The sequence below is a fragment of the Callospermophilus lateralis genome, chromosome 2, assembly GCF_048772815.1.
Source record: "Callospermophilus lateralis isolate mCalLat2 chromosome 2, mCalLat2.hap1, whole genome shotgun sequence".
Lineage (NCBI taxonomy): Eukaryota > Metazoa > Chordata > Mammalia > Rodentia > Sciuridae > Callospermophilus > Callospermophilus lateralis.
The window spans coordinates 47,404,225-47,416,284 of record NC_135306.1 but is presented as its reverse complement, the minus strand read 5'-3'; positions in this window follow the sequence as shown (position 1 = coordinate 47,416,284).

Below are 12,060 nucleotides of genomic sequence, written 5' to 3'. Positions count from 1 at the left end.
AAAGTGCCTGCTATTTAGTTGTAAAAATTTATAAAACTTCCATCTGCTATGAGGTCATTAATCTCAAAGTGGAATTTGTCTCAAAAGAGAGTCAAAATATCAGCATCTATAGTTGAGGTTTTATAAGGACAGAAAAATGCAAATAGTAGAAATTTAGAAAATGACTTGCTTTTCCAAAGATTCCAACTTGTGATATATGCTGAATAGGAGTTATATTCATGCCTGCTGTCTTGATTCAAGCAGAAACACAAAATCTGAGCAAGTTGATTTGTCTTATTATGTAAAGTGAACATAGGTATGTATGAAATTAGAATAAATAAAATGAATATCAACAAAAATGAACAAAATCATTATACAGATCAATTGCCCAAAAGTTATAAATTTATCAGCAGTATTATCACCGTGGTAAAATAGAATTTTTTTCAAGATTTCTGAAATGTGAACTTTAGGTTAGGTTTGTAAGTGTATGTGGAGTGTGTGTGTATGTGTGTGTGTGTGTGTGTGTGTGTGTGTGTGTGTGTGATGTGGGGGAAGGCTTTGGAAGCAAATCACCCCACACTTTGCATGGACATACTGAAAAGCATGAACCTCGGATTCTAATGGATCATACAGTACAGTTAAGAATGCTCTACTGGGCTGGGGATGTGGCTCAAGCAGTAGCACGCTCGCCTGGCATGCGTGCAGCCCGGGTTCGATCCTCAGCACCACATACAAACAAAGATGTTGTGTCCGCCGAAAACTAAAAAAATAAATATTAAAAATTTTCTCTCTCTCTCTCTCTTAAAAAAAAAAAAAGAATGCTCTACTATTCACGTTATCACAAAGAACAAAGCTGCAACCTTACACAGGACATGCTTTTTATCTCAGTAACTTACATTAGGCTCTCTATCTTTGATATGCAGGGGATGCCTATAGGTTCTTCTCTACAGAGGAAAAAAAAGGACATTGTCTTCCATGTTTTCTCTCTGACTGAACTCCCTTGCCATTTCATCACCCATAATAAAGGTGTCTTGTTACTTGCAATTGCTTGGGCTAGTTGTTCGCTGCAATTTACTTACTTACTCTTGGTTGGAAGAAAACAAACATATACACACACAAAGCTAAAGAAGGTTCAAGCAGCTCTTTTTTAAAAACTGTAGTAAAAAACATAAAATTTGCCATCTTTGGCCAGGTACAGCAGTGCACACCTGTAAACCCAGTGGCTCCAGAGGCTGAGGCAGGAGTTCAAAGCCAGCCTCAACGAAAGCGAGGCACTAAGCAACTCAGAGAGACTGTGTCTCTAAATAAAATACAAAATAGGGCTGGGAATGTGGCTCAGTGGTTTGGTGCCCTGAATTCAAACCCCAGGGCTAAATAAATAAAATTTACCATATTAATCACTTTCAGACATATAGTTTTGTAGTATTAAGGATATCTTTTTTGTTTTGTTTTGTTTTGTTTTGTACCAGGGATTGAACTCATGGGCACCTGACCAACTGAGTCACATCCCCAGCCCTATTTTGTATTTTATTCAAAGACAGGATCTCAGTGAATTGCTTAGAACCTCCCCTTTGCTGAGGCTGGCTTCGAACTCGCAATCCTTCTGTCTCAGCCTCCTGAGCCACTGGGATTACAGGCATGTGCCACTGTGCTGAACAAGTATGTTTATCTTGTTGCACAATAAATCTCCAAAACTTCATCTTGTAAAACTGAAACTCTATATCCATATCCTTTTTTTTTTTAACAGTGCTGTGAAACTAACACAAGGTCTTATGCATGCTAGACAATTGCTATCCCACTGAGCAACACTCCCAGCTAAAACTGTGTCCATTGAAAAACTGACCTCATTCCCTGTCCCCAATCACCCATCATTCTACTTTGTTTCTATAAATTGAACACATTAGATATCTCATAAAAGTGGAATTATATTTTTGTGACTGGCTTATTTCACTTAGCACATTATCCTCAAGTTTCATCCATGTCATAACGTATGATAGGATTTCCTTCTTTTAAAAGGCTGTATAATATTACATTATATGCATATACCCATGTTCTAATCACTTATTTTCAATAGATATTAGGTGACTTTCATCTCTTGGCTATTGTATAGAACACAGCAGCCAGTGCAGGTACATAAACATCTTTGAGATCTTGCCCAAGCAACTCTTTATTTGAAGCTCCTAGTGATTAAATCCAAACCAGAATGGGATGGGACATCAGTCACTGCTTGTTTTAATCTAGTGAATTCTTTCCTGTTCACTATCAAAAGTTGTGGACCTCACTGCTCAGATCTTCGTGTGATCCCTAAATAAATGTTAATGATGCAGAATTGCCCCTTTTTAGTTTCTAAGACCACCCACACCTGTTTTCTTGTCTTTCAACTCTTATTTAATTTATTTTGTGCTCCCGAAATTCCTGCTTTATGACCCCTTCTTTTCCTGGTGTTTGTTCTTTTCTTTTACATGAGATAAGTCCACAGCATTCTCTTGTATCTCTAAGATTTTCAGTTTCCCGTGAGTGTTCTGAATCATTGGCATTTACTTCTCTACCTGCTTCTGCTGTTCTAAGTCAAAACTGTGGAGTTAAGGAGGAGAAAAGTAGGGTGAGGATGGATCTTCACTCTTCCTCCTCATTTGTGCCCTAAGTAGATCAGTAAATGAATGACTAAGTGATTCCTTGTAGTGTGGGTTTCTGTTGAATTGATATAAATTGGATGGTTGATACTTGAAAAAATAGAAAAACGTTGTTTCTCCAGAAAAGACCTTAGGTTTAAGATCTGGTTCCCATATTTTTGTCCCGATTTTGCACAAGACAATCAGCACATTGAGGTTGAAGCTACAGCATAAGGTTGTCCATGTGCAGTTGAGATTAGAAGTGTCAGTCACACTAGGGAGGACCTGGCAGGCCAGTGGCCAAGGTAAGGGAAGTCAGTTTGACAAGGGGCTGAGCAAGGCCATCACTGTTCAGGGCCAGAGGGCATGATAAAAGGCAGCAGAAATCCCAGGCAAATGATGAGAGATGAGGGCACATGGATGTGTGTCAAGATAATATCAGAAATGGAACAAAAGTAGCAAGAATTGAGGCATTTTTACAGAGTTCCTGAGTAGTAATATTGACTGCAATATGAAGAGTGGCATTCATTGACTATTTAAGCTGTGTCAGATACAGTTAAAGAAGTGTTGTTTAATTCTTCTTACCACCCTATGAGGTAAATTCAACAATTATCTTAATTTTACAAGTGAGGAAAGCAAGTCTTAGGTTAAGACAATGCTAACCCAAGGACACTTATATTAATAAGAAAAGATGGTTTTCAGACTCTCTGGACAGTTTTTGATTCTAAGAGATATAAATTGGACTGTGGGAATCAGGAAATAAGTAAAATGTTACTTATCTTCCTCAATGAGCTTAGTCTTTCATTTCCTGGTATCATTTATCATTTAGTTAAGATCCAGTCAATGACCTTGTTTGTATAAATGAGATTTCAACCTGATTTCTTACAAATTCAGTAGTTGTTTCTGCATAATAAAAAAATAAAATAAAACAAAATGCTGGGCATGAAGGCAAATGCCTGTAATCCCAGCGGCTCTGGAGACTGAGGCAATAGGATTACGAGTTCAAAGCCAGCCTCAGCAACTTACCGAGGCCCTAAACAACCTAGGGAGACTCTGTCTCAAAATAAAAACATAAAAAAGGAGGGGCTTGGAATATGGCTCAGTAGTTAAACACCCCTGGATTCAATCCCTGGTACCAACAAAATAAAACAAACAAACAAACAAAAAATGAGTACAGGAGTAAGAACCCTAAGTTTTAAACTTTTGAGAGACTTTTTTTCAAACAGTATCCCAAATGTAATTCTGTACTTATCAAAACAATTAAATTGTCATTCAAAAATATTTTCATGGGCTGGGTTTGTGGCTCAGTGGTAGAGTGCTTGCCTAGCATGCATAAGGCATTGGGTTCAATCCTCAGCACCACATAAAAAAATAAAGAGGGGTTGGGGATTTAGCTCAGTGGCAGAGCACTTGCCTAGCATCTGAAAGGCCCTGGGTTTGGTCATCAGCCCTGGGGAAAAAAAAAGTTAAAAAAAAAAAAAAAAAAGATATTATGTTCACCTAAAACTAAAACAAAACAAAACAAAACAAAACAAAAACATTAAAAATATGTATATTTTTTCATGTGGGAGCGGTGGCACACACCTGTAATCCCAGGGACTCTGGAGGCTGAGACAGGAGAATACAAGTTCAATGCCAGCTTCAGCAACAGCAAGGTGCTAAGCAACTCAGTGAGACCTTGTCTCCAAATAAAATACAAAATAGGACTGGGGATGTGGCTCAGTGGCTGAGTGCCCCTGAGTTCAATCCCCCAGAACCCACCCCCTCAAATTTTTTTCACTAAAGAACGAAATTTGGGGGGCCAAGTACGACTGAAGTACCAATCATTCCTGCCAAGTATCAACAAGATCAGGTGAAAAAATATTTGCTGATATTTCAGTAAACTCAAAAATGAGTTACTGATTTTGGGTTCATATAAGAAAATTATTTTTTCACTGTGGAAAGAAGTATTAACATTACTGATGAATATTTTGAGAGTTAGAAACATCTGGCTTTAACCATATTTTTAAAAATTTGCAATCATATATCTGACATAAATGCTTTGAAGAAAGAGATATTGGGACATTGGGACAATGATTTGAGACTCTAATACTTGAGAAAGAATCTCACCCTGGGAAGAAGACCTGTAAGAATGCAAATATGGAGGGAAAGGATTGAATAGGGTGGAAAGAATGTTAGGTTTTTGGGACTGGGATTGTGGCTCAGCGTAGAGCACTTGCCTTGCACGTGCAAGGTCCTGAGTTAGATCCTCAGTACCACACACAAATAAAGAAATTAAATAAAGGTACTGAGTCCAACTACAACTAAAATGAATATCTAAAAAAAAAAAAAAAGAAAAAAAAAAGAATGTTAGGTTTGGTGCCAGAAGATCCAGGGTTATGTTGACTCCAAACCTGGAACTGAGAATGACAACGACACACTTTTAGAGTTACTATGTGGTTCAAGTGAAATAATGTTATGTGAACATACTTTATAAAATATAAATTTAGTAAAGCAAATGGTAGGCATTTATTCTCAAAAATGAGTTACTTATTTGGGGTTCATGTAAGTAAATTATTTACAAAACATTAACTTTTATGCATAATAATGCTTCCATCAATTTGAAAAATTCAGAGAAGTCAAGGATGTGACTAAGTATAGTTTGAAATGGGAACTGTTAGATTGCAAAAGATGGAACAAGACACGGTTCCTTTTTTTGAAGACAAAGACTTAATTTAAATGTACCAACTTGGATTTCTAGTGGCTGGAGCGTCAAGGTTTTAAAGTTACTTCCAAGACCCACGAGATGGAGCTCATGCACTTCTCAGGCACTGCCGGTGAGCTTTTCTATCGCTCATTCAAAATCAGCAGTAGTCTGGGAGGTGAGGTGAGATGGAGAAAATGGAACAGGGGATCTCCTTCAAGAACAACTGAGAAAATTCTGCCCAGTATCCCTTTTAACTAGATTCTCTAAAAGAAAAGGAACTATTCCTATCATTTTCAGATTAATTTTTCTGGCTTAACAGCCATTCCAAATATTTTCTTCCTAGAAAAGAGTATTGAGAGATGATGTTCCAGTAGACACGTTCAACTCCATTTATAAGCTGCTTTGTGAGGCACCTAGGAATATTACAATTTTGGCACTGGTAATCGCAGTCTGATTTAGATAAACATCCAGAAACCACGAATGCATTAGAGGTATAAGATCACAAATTTAAAAACACGCGGATTGCCTGAAGTACTTTTGTAAAGCTGGTAATGGAGGGGTGTTTGTGGTGGGAAGCTGAGCAGTGTGGCACAATGACAGTGGAGAGGTTCTCACTATTTGTTATTTGTGTATAAGGTAGTGTATTTCTCAGGGCTTTAAAAAGCACTAATCCATCTGCATATAAAGGAACACAGTCAATGGTATGCTTTTGGTTACCAATATCTTTTATACATTTATATTGTATTATCAAAAATTAGATACAAACTGGGCGCGGTGATACATACCTATAATCCCATTGGCTTGGGAGGCTGAGACAGTAGGATCACTTGTTCAAAGCCAGCCTCAGCAATGGCAAGGCACTATGGAACTCAGTGACCCTGTCTCTGAATAAGATACAAAATAGGGTTGGGGATGTGGCTCAGTGGTCCAGTGACTCTGAGTTCAATCCCTAGTACAAAAAAAAAAAAAAAAAAAAAAGAAAGTAGGTACATTTGTAAGTTCAGTCAATGTATTAGAAACATTAATCATTTCATAGAATGCTTGTTTTCCAGACAAACTTTTTATAAATTAAATTGGCATTATATGAAATAGATTTTCTTCTCATTAAATTTTATAATGAAATTGGAAGTACATTTTATTATATACATTTTTGGTCCAATACATGATAAAATTACTAGGCAGTAAGTCTTTCAAAAGAAAAAAAAAAAAAAGGAAAATAATGATTGTTGTTGAACAACTGTTAATAAGGAGCTATCTGTTAGTAAATCAGTAATGAAACAAGCCACAAAATGACAAATTCATAAGGTTGAAGTTAGAATTGAATAAATGCAGTCAAGTTATAACTAGGAGGAGTTAATTGGCTACTCTCTAAAGGGTCTACATCATGGTGTAGTCACTAATGCCTGCAAAATCAGAACCTAGGTTTTATAACCCTTTCAAAGGGACTCCATCTTTCAGGGAATAATCAATATCTGACTTTAAAAACAACAGGAAACATGACATGCATTTCAAATCAATGTGACCAGAGAATTATTTCCTAATAGGAAAAACTTCCAGGGAAATCACATTTAATCAGAAGATTGTTTGATACTCTTGAAATCGGGATAAAAGGTCTGATTTGGATAGATCAAAGGGTTTCTGCTTTTTCTTTTCTTTTCTTTTCTTTTTTCAGCTAAATTGTTGGAGTCATTGTTTCCTACTGAAGGAATAACTTTTTCCATGGCAGAGACATATTGAATTCCTGGGGCCAACATCCTGTTCTCTAGATGCTGTTTTGATGGCCTTGAGCTTGGTAGTGAGCAGATAGTTGTTGCCCTCATGTGGTTTCCAGTTTATTGGGGGAGTATAAAGTAAACAGTGAAGAAAATATCATGATGAGGGTGCCATGGGATCACAGAAGCAAAGTGCCTCTATCCAGCCTGGGAGATGAGAAGGATCAAGGAATACTTTCAAAGTAAACAATGTGGGCCCATCTCTTGTTTCTACGTAAAGAACTGCACTGGCTTAATAGCTATTTGTCTTTAAGGGTGTCTCCAACCCAGTTGACAATAACTTTTACCTTCCATTTGATTTAGGATATGAGCAATTGTTCAGTAAGTTCAGAAGTGTCAGCTTATTTGTAATTCATGGGATCTTTGAACATTGTTCAGTATTCACCTCCGCAGTATTCCTTGAGACATGGCCTCTGGAAAATTGGATGTGGTTCATACTTGAGTTTGAGTTTTTGGCTTTTTTTTCCGATGCCACAGCACAGTCACTACTGTATTTTCCATTGCTAGTTTGATATTGATAGGCATTACTTATTTGGTTAATGGTTTGCAAAAGGAACCTGCTGATCAGGAGACTAAGGCTTATTAAGGAACATATTACTGATATGTAAATCAAAAATTTTAGGAAACTTTTCTTTAAAGGCTATATGATTAAAATTGAAATTCCAATATTTCCAATTCTGTCTACAAATATGTTCCCCTATAAGCCTACCAAGGATATCGTCCATCATCCATTGAGTTAGTCAAATCCAAGTCCTTGGAGTTTTTCCACTCTCCTCCTTCCTATATCATCTATATCTAACCTCTCAGTAAATTCTGTTGCTTTTACCTCCAAAAATATATCCCCAATCTTCCCACTTCCTCTGATCGCTATTGAACCCGGAGTTTTGAGATGAGACTAGATTCCCTGCTTCACCAATTTACTTCTGGATTCTTGTATTGCTATTCTTTTTTTTTTTTTTTTTAGTTGTAGATGAACAGCATGCCTTTATTTTATTTATTTATTTTTATGTGGCACTAAGGGTAACCCAGTGCCTCACACGTGTTAGGCAAGCACTATGCCACTGAGCTACAGTCCCAGTCCTATCTTGCAAATTTTAAAGAATAAAATCCACTAGCAATCAATGGAAGAGAAGAGTAAATATGTGGGATTTATTTAAGTGAGAAGAGAGAGACCTCCCGCCATGCAGGAAGGGGATAGCAGAAAAAACCCTTTTGTTTTGCTAGTTTAGAAGCTTTGTCTGGGTAGAGCCTGGAGCCAGCTCTATGTTAAAAAGGCATGGAAAATAGCACCGAAACCATTGATCAAAATCTATGTAAAACAGGCTTTGAAAACAACAACAGCCTAAATTCACTTTCACCTGAACTTTCCCACTTGTTTTCCAAGGAAGGAGTTCCCCCAGGTGAGCCTCAAGGTCTTTTACATTTGAAATAGGCCTTATTAGTACCTGCTAATATTTCTTGAAGAACCTCCCAGTGTGGTTTCTGCATTTGAACAAGACCTCATTTCTAATTGCTGACCACTGGTTATTCTTATGCATTCTGTGGCTAAAACCAGCCTAAGCCATTATTACTTTCACTTGGACATTATCAACCAGTTGCTCCCTTTTCTTATTTTCTCCTCCAAACCCTTTCCTCTATTCTGATTCATCTTCCAGCCAGAGAGACCTTTGTAAATGTGTATTAAAGAATGTCATTCCAATACATTTAGAATAAAATTCAATCTTTACCTAGCCCTAGAAGACCTTATCTAGCTGTGGACCCTGCTGTCATAACAGATTACAAAACCACTTTATAATAAATGTTATGTTTCAATTATTACCTTTTATTTTATGCATTGGGTATTTATAATTCTTTAATTATGTTTTGGTTCATCTACTTTTTTTCAAAAATAATAATTTAGACATCTAATTTGCTTTATTATTTTCTGCATTTATCTCTATATTTCTTGCCTTGTCACATTTATTTTTTTGTTCTTAATCTAATTCTGTGAGCTGCAAATTTAATTAATTTATTTTATCTTAAATGCTTATTGATCAAAGTAATAAGAGCTATGGATTTTCTTCTGGTCAATGCTTTAAATGTGTCTGACAGATTCTTATAAGCAGTGTTTTAACTATGGTATTTTTGCTCTATCTATGAAAGTCGCCTTTTCTATTTTATCAACTTACTAATATTTTGTTTATGACTGAATAGATAACCTTCATAAATGTTCCATCTGTGTTTGAAAAATTGAAGCACTTTCTTCTGGGAGGGGATAAAATTTGATATCTATCTGTAATTATGTTGTTTATCATTCACATCCACACTCTTGGACATTTGATCTCTTTATTACTGAGCACAACATATTACATTTACTTCTTCTTTGTGTGTTTGTGTTTACATCTCTTTTCAACTTTTAAATGTTTTGCTCTTTCAAGATTAGTGTGTCGGTACAGGGGCTCATGCCTGTAATCCCAGCAACGTGGGGAACTGAGGTAGGATTCAAATTCCAGAAGGGTCTGGGCAAATCACTAAATCTCTTAGCAACTTATCGAGACCCTATCTCACAGTGAAAAAAATAAAAAGGGCTGGGAATGTTGCTCAGTGGGAAAATAATGCTGGGTTCAATCCTTATTACCTAAATAAGTACATGTTATTGTATAATTTGGTATTGCATAGACACTAAATAGATATTTTATAGGTATTCAATGTTACATTACATTTTGACATGTGGTTTGGAGTACTAAAAGTGGTCTTTTTCATATTTAATGGTTTTTCTTTTGGCTGAAATTCCACTCTGTTATTCCTGATTTCTTCTTATTTTTATTTATCTGATATGTCTTTGCCTGTCACTTGGATTTTCAACATCATTTTGCTTCTGCATTGTATTGAATCTGCACATCAGTCATCCTTTGGTTGTTGAAGTCTGTCTTTTGGTAGATTTGAAAATGGTTTATGACTGTTAAGTCTTCCGTGAAAAGATCAAGATTTTCCTGATCTTTTGAATGTTGAAGACTTACTTTTCCTACAGCTTGATGCTTAAAGGACAGCTACCTGGATGTAACATTTTACTCATAATGTTATTCCTTAAATTTCTTGAAAATGCCTTTCTACTCTTATCTTGTTTTATATAATGTTTTTGAGAAGTGTGGGGCCAGTCTAATCCATGGTGCCTTGTGTGATTTTTCTTCCAACATAGAGGACTTTAAGATTTTTTTCTTTACATTTAAATCTCATATTCTTACTACACCATGTCTTAGAATTTATTATTGCAGGTCAGTTTATCGCTTGTCCCCAGTGGGTCCTTTCAACATCTAGAGCCAGGCATTGTTAAGATATAGTAATAAACTTTATTTTATTTATTTATTTTTTAAGTGGGGATTGAACCCAAGGGTACTCTACTTCTGAAATACATTCACAGCCCTTTTTATTTTTTTATTTTGAGACAGGGTCTCATTAGGTTGCCCAGACTGACCTCAAACTTTGATCCTCCTGCTTTGACCTCATGAGTAGGTAGGATTATAGGTATTTAATTTTTTAGAGCAGTTTTAAGTTTACAGAAAAATTAAACATTAAGTGCGGTTACCGTACACTACCTCTTTCTCTTCATCTCCTCCTTCTCCAGCTTTTTCTATTATTTTTTTTTTTTTAAAGAGAGAGCGAGAGAGGAGGGAGAGAGAGAGAGAGAGAATTTTTTAATATTTATTTTTTTAGTTCTCGGCGGACACAACATCTTTGTTTGTGGTGCTGAGAATCGAACCCGCGCCGCACGCATGCCAGGCGAGCGCGCTACCGCTTGAACCACATCCCCAGCCCCAAGCTTTTTCTATTATTAGCATATTGCTTTAGTGTGATATGTTTGTAAGAATGAATAAGTTAATAATGATACATTATTATTTAATAATGTTCATTGTTTTCATTAGTGTTCACTTTTTGCTTTTTATAATGCTATGGGTTTTTTGTTTGTGGTTGTTTTTTTTTTTTTTTTGTTTTGGTACCAGGAATTGAATTCAGGGGCACTTGACCACTGAGTCACATCCTCATTTCTATTTTGTATTTCCAAATGTCTCCCTATATGTCTGAAAGTATAGAGAAAGGGTTTCACTGAGTTGCTTAGTACCTTGCTTTTGCTGAGACAGGCTTTGAATTCTCAATCCTCCTGTCTCAGACTCCTGAGCCACTGGGATTACAAGTGTGCACCACTGCGCCCTGGGATGCTATGGGTTTTGAGAGATGCATGTAATGTACTCATCACTACAGTATCATATGGAATATGTGCCCTAAAAAAATGCTTTGTGCTCTAGCTATTCTTCCCTCTCACCCCCAATTCTAGCAACCACAGATCAACTGAGCATATCTATAGTTTTGCCAGAGTCAGGTAATTTTTTTTTATTACCAGAAAAAATTTACATTTTAATTTAAAATATTGGTTTTTATTACATTGTTTTTCTTCTTCAGGAGCTCCAGTTTTATATGCATTATCTCTTCTGTCTTCCATTTTCTATTTGAAACTTTTTATTTATTTATTTATTTTACTTTTTATTCTCTTAGTTGTTTTCCTCCCTTAATAATGTTTTCATTTGCATCTACTTACCCTTGGGATGCAATATAATTTAGAGTTTTTTCTAATATGATTTTTTAAAAATTACTTTCTTAGTACAATCAACTTTTGTTTTATTACTTTCTCTTTTGATCAATTTCTGCTCTTAGTTTTTAAATTTTTTATTCAAGGTGTTCCTTTATATCCCCAATTTCTTGGTTGAATATATTTCAGTTTGGAGTTTTTTTTTTTTTTAAATATTTATTTTTTAGCTTCCGGTGGACACAACATCTTTATTTTATTTTTATGTGGTGCTGAGGATCGAACCCAGCGCCCTGCGCATGCCAGGCAAGCACATTACCGCTTGGGCCACATCCCCAGCCCAGTTTGGAGTGTTTTGTTATTGTTGTTGTTTTGTTCTTTTTTTTACAGGTCTCTTCACAATTCTGAGGGAAGGGTAAAGAGAGATCTTCTTCAATTAAATTCTCATTT